Genomic DNA, 6,000 nt, shown 5'->3' on the forward strand with positions numbered 1-6,000 from the left:
CAACCTAAGTGTCCACCAACAGATAAATGGATAAATCAAATGTGATATATAATGGAATATTATTTAGCAAGAAAAAATAAAAAAATCTTGTCATTTGTGACAAAATGGATGGAACTGAGGGCATTATGCTAAGTAAAATAAGTCAGACAGAGAAAACAAATACTATATGATCTCGCTGATATGTGGAATCTCAAAAGAAATGGAACACATAGAAACAGAGAATATATTGATGGATGCCAGGGTCAGAGTGCTGGGTGTGGCAAATGGGTGAAGGTGGTCAAAGGGTGCAAACTTCCAGTTAGAAGATAATTTGTCCTGGAGATCTGATGTACAGTAAGGTGAGTATAATTAACAATACTTATTGTATACTTAAAATTGCTAAGAGAGTATATCTCAAAAGTTCTCATCACACACAAAAGAAAGGTGTTTATGTGAGGTGATGGGTGTTAACTAACATTATTGTTGTGATCATTTTGCAATTATACATATATGAAATCATCACATTGTCGATCTTAAGCTTACAAAATGTTATATGTCAATTATATCTCAATAAATTCAGAAAAGTTTAAATTTAAAAAAAAGTAGAGGTGTGTACAAGAATGTTGAGAAATTGAAACCCTCATACATTGCTGTTTGAAATGTAAAATAATGTAGCCACTGTGAAAAACATTTTGATGATTCCTCAAAAATTTAAACATAGTACCATATAACCTAACAATTACATCCCTAAGTATACACCAAGGAGAATTAAAAACAGTTGTTCAAATAAAAACTTCAAAATGATTGTTAATAGCAGCATTATTCATAATAGCTAAAAAGTGGAAACAACACAAATGTCCATCAATAAATTAATAGATAAGCAAAATGTAGTTATATGATACAATGTTTATCATTTGGCAATAAAAAAAATCGAAGTACGGTACATGCTATAAAATGGATTAACTTTGAAAACATTATACTAAGTAAAAGAAGCCAGACATAAAAAGCCAAATAATTCCATTTATATGAAGTGTCCAGAATAGCCAAACTCATGGAGACAGAAAGCAAAGTTGTGATAGCCAAATGCTGAAGGGAGAGAAAATAAGTAGAGTGACTAATTCATACAGGAATTATTTTGAGTGATAAAAAATGTTCTGGAATTAATGGAGAAGGCTGTGTATGTCTGTAAGCCTCCGAATCTTAAATGTTAAAATATTTTAACTTGTGAGTTTTATGTTATATGAATTTTGCCTCAATAAAAATATATCAAAACAATAATCTAACTTTCCACCTTAAAACACTGTCAAAAAAAGAACAAACTAAATTTAAAGCAAGAAGAAGGAAATAATAAGGATTAAAGAGGAAATAAATGTAATAGAATATAAAAAAAGAAAATTGACAAAATAAAAACATGATTTTTAAAAAGGTCAACAAAATTGACAAAACCTTTTGCTAGACTTACCAAGAATAAAATAAGAGAAGACACTAATTAATAAAATTATAAATGAAAGGAAATTAATGCCAAGCTTACCTAAATAAAAAGGATTATAAGAAAATACTATGAATGACTGTATGCCAACAAGCTAGATACACCATGTCAAAAGAATAAAACACAAAAACTACATTATCATCTCAATAAATGCAGAAAAAGCATTTGACAAAATTCAATACCTCCTCGTGATAAAAACAAACGTAATAAATAAAAAAGAATTTCTTCAATGTGATTAAGGACCTCTATGAAAAACTTAGTTTAAATTATACTTAATGATAAAAGTATGAATGATTTCTTCCTTATTTCAAGAACAAAATAAAGACATCCACTCTAATCATGTCTATTTAACCATATACTGAACATTCTAACAAGGACAATTAGGCAAGAAAATGAAATAAAATGAATCCAGAATGGAAAGGCAGATGACAGAAATTTCTATGGAATCCACTAAAAAGTATTAGACTGACAAATGATTTCAACATGTTGCAGGATACAAGATCGATATACAAATATCACCTGTATTTCTATATAGTTGCAATGAACAAACTAAAAAGAAAAGAAAGAAAACAATTCTGTTTACAATATCATCAAAAAGAATAAAATACTTAAAATAAATTTAACATAAAAGTTGTAAAACTGATACTATTCAAACAATAAAACATTGCCCCCAAATTATGGAATAACTAAATAAATAGAAAGGCATGGCATGTTAACATATTAGAAGATTGGTAGGGATTTGTTAGGTAGGCTGGGGTAAAATGAGGAGTAACTGCTAATACTGGACTTCTTTAAGAAATGATGAAAATGTTCTAAAATTGACTGTGGTAGTTGCACAACTCTGAATATTCTAAAAACATTGAATTGTACAGTTTAAATGGTTGAACTGTATGGTATGTGAATTATATCTCAATGAACATGTTAAAAAGGCTAAAATAATAATCATATCTCAATAAAGCTATTAATGGATTAATATAATCTTCAGAAAAACAATCTTCAGATATAATAATCCTGAACCAAATTTTGCCACGACTATTCCAAGAATATAGTTAGATTATACTGAAAATATACTAAGAATATCAGCTAAAGAGATTCTATAAGTCTGAAGTAGGCCTTAAATGTCTGTGTATTAGTAAAATTCCACAAGTAATAAATAATGTGATGTGAATCCTCAGATCTAGATTCAAATTGAAGACTTAAAGCTATGACAAAGTTAACACAGAAATATTCAAAATTATAACCGATAACACTATACTATTATAGTCTAATAACCGTTAAAGCAGCACCAGGACTGACAAACAGGAATAGATTATTGACAGTGAAGGTACTGACAAATCTCTAAGAACTTCCCATACAGCATGCAATTTCTAAAATATTTATACTAATAACATTTACCTATACCAATTTAACCTAGAAAAGTCTAAGCATCTTCTGATTTGACAACTCTTGCCATGCAACTGATCAATCATTATATATCAAATAAGCTTAATTATTATTAGAATCTCTCCTTTTACAAAGTAAAAGATCAAATCCTTTGTGATTTTCCAGGAATCTTCTAGGAAATCTCAAAGACAGTTTCAGGTGCAAGGTATAATAGGATTCAATTTGGGGATAATAAGTTGTCCGATTTGAACTTTTGATTAAGATAGGATTATGGATTGCTGATAAATAATACTTGGATGCCTATTTAACCACAGCGACAATAAAGGATTTTAAAAGTAAACATGAGAGGCAACATGATTGTATAGATTCACATTTTTCCTAAGTGAAAAACTTTTATTCTCTTAAACAATCAAGGGCATAATAGAGTCAGCCTAAACCACAGGTACATTACACAGAATAAATAATCTTCCACAAATTCTTATTAAAAGCAAACAAATAACCCAAGAAAAGTTTATCACCCAGAGTGAAAGCAAATTCTAGTTCTATATCTATGTAATATTTGATACTAAAAGACACAGAGCTCTTTTTGAAAACCTTATGAAGAGACCAATCAAATCTTAGCCAGCTTTGTTCATGGTAGATAAAACTTCCTTTCTATTAACTTTCTATTTCCACTCAGTTTTTGTCCTATACTTTGCTCTTTTGCATTCCGGAAAAACCATTTTACTTTAGGACAAACTACCCTCTTTCTCTCTTAACAAAACACATCCTGCATGCCTTGCATACAAAGTTGAACCTCTCTGTCACTATTGCTCTTAGTAGAGTCTTATTTCTGTATGATTATAACTTTAACTAAAGAACTACCTATTTTGTAGAGAAAACTATGGAGGTAAGTATTGTGAACTGTCACACACTAGCATTTTTAAGCAGGCTGCAGAGCTCATGAATACATATAGTTTTATGTAGCCACACATATTCTTTATAAAACTTCTTAAAGTGGCAAAAAATGAACACATTCATTAACAGACCCAAAGATATAGCTTCTTTGTAGCATATAAAAATAAGAACCCAAGTATATAAAGTTAAATTGTGCTTAGTAATCAATGTTTAAGTATTCTTCTTACTTACAAATAATTTAAACATCTGATGATTATATATTAATCAAGGTAATATTAATAAAGGTTTTAAGTTCTTGAAAAATATCTTGAATTAAGATATTTTTCAAGAACTTAATTGAAAAATATCAAGATCACTGAATGGTCAGATAAATAAAACTGAAAGAAGCTGGCAACAAAAATCGAGTATTCAGAAACAATCAACTCCTTACTGAGTTATCAATGGAGAAGAGTCCGGAACACAGGACTAAGAACCAGACTCACCATTGGATACTCCAAAAGTCAGTCAGGAATAGAGCAAAAAAGGGCTCTGAGATGCCTGGTTACCTAGATGAATAAACAGGGATCCAAAACAAGGTGGAATACCATCTGAGTCATGGTACAAAACTGTCAAAGACATAATGCATTGGATAAGTAAGGACATAATTTTATTCAGGCTATTGCAATAGGGAGAACATCTCAAAGAAAAGGAAGGGAGGCTGAGCTTTTATAGAAGCAGGTAGACAAAGGAGTCATGAAGAGAGTGGACAATGAGGTTTATATGATGGGTGGAGGCATTTCTCAGAAAATACCAGAGCAGGATGATCCTTTGTGGTTAGGTGTTTGGAACACAAAAGGATAGGAGTACTTCTCAACTGTCCTTGCTTTCTGGGAGCATGGAGCTTAAATAAAATTCAACATTGCCACATGACATGTCACCTTTCTCCTTCTTAGTGTGAAGAAGAAAGGGGAGCTCAATCTCACAATATATTAAAAAAATAGAGATATTAAAAAATGAATTACTTATACACCCAGCAATGCCAGAGAAAAAGGCAAAGCTATTTCAATTTTTCAAAATGTGTTATTAATGTTTTCCTTCCCAACAACTTCTAGAATTACCTCATAATCTGGACTAAATGTAAATTTAGTTAAAAAAATAAAACTTGACAACAATTTACTTTTGCCTCCTCATTTTCTAGGGAATCCACTATTAAGTGGATTCACACTTAACAGCATTTTATCCTCCAAACACATGAATGTCATCATATTTCCCTCTATTAAAACTAACAAACTATGTTCTCTCAAACAGCTAATATCTCACATAACCTTAAAGAATGCAATTAACCACAAAGAAAAGTGAAGTTTTCACTTGGTGGTAAATTGTCAATCGCACCTCTCAGCTGTGTGCATATGTTCATTCTGTCTGTCCTCCCATTAAATACTGTAAAAACTGGGTCTGTTATATCCTCCACATATCTGTAGGTAATTAAGTTTATTGAAACAAAATATATAAAAACTTAAGCATTTCTTCCTGGCTAAAAGAATTTCTAGATCATATGACAGGAGAATGTGAACATACAAGAAATTAAACAGATGTAATCATTACTCTGGCTTGGTTTTTTTGTTTGTTTGTTTGTTTGTTTTTTTTAGGCGAGGCAAACCTTGGTTGACCTCACAGATTACAAGGACCTTGTCAGCTACCTTACAATCCCTTCCTTCTTTTCCCATTTTTTTTTTTTTTTTTTTTACGCCTACAGCACCTGGTCTTCCTCGGTGGTCTCCCATCCAAGTACTAACCAGTCCCGACGCTACTTAGCTTCCGAGATCAGATGGGATCGGGCTTGTTCAGGGTGGCATGGCTGTAGACTTGAAATTATTTTCTTTAAAAAAAAAAGCTTTATTTTCATCTCAGATTTGAAACATCATAAAAACAGATCCTTCATGAATGGAAAACATTAGCTCATATGGTTGTATGTCTTGAAAGATTTTGTGGTTTTTAGTAATGGCAAAAACAGAGAAAAGGAGCAGAGTGCTTTCCTGTAAAATACCATTCTATAAACAAAAGCCATATGTAGTCTTCAAGGCATAGTAAATTCTGTTTATTAAAGTTTCTACCTTGTACAGTGGCTAGAACAATGTATATACTGTCATGTAGCTGACTTGTCATTTTCCCAGTGGTGATATTACCTTCTACCAGAATGACTGTTACTAGGCAAGGTAGTTTCACACAGGCTTCAGGAGAACACCAGAGTCTAGAATCTCAGGTCCAGAAAT

At 31.4% G+C, this 6,000-nt stretch overlaps 1 pseudogene; it reads right to left on the reverse strand.

Annotated features, from left to right (window-relative positions):
* Window positions 1-5,474: 5,474 nt before the first annotated feature.
* Window positions 5,475-5,593, reverse strand: LOC111732654 (annotated as a pseudogene).
* Between the last annotated feature and the right edge of the window lie 407 nt (window positions 5,594-6,000).

This window comes from Pteropus vampyrus, unplaced genomic scaffold, assembly GCF_000151845.1.
Source record: "Pteropus vampyrus isolate Shadow unplaced genomic scaffold, Pvam_2.0 Scaffold477, whole genome shotgun sequence".
Classification (NCBI taxonomy): domain Eukaryota; kingdom Metazoa; phylum Chordata; class Mammalia; order Chiroptera; family Pteropodidae; genus Pteropus; species Pteropus vampyrus.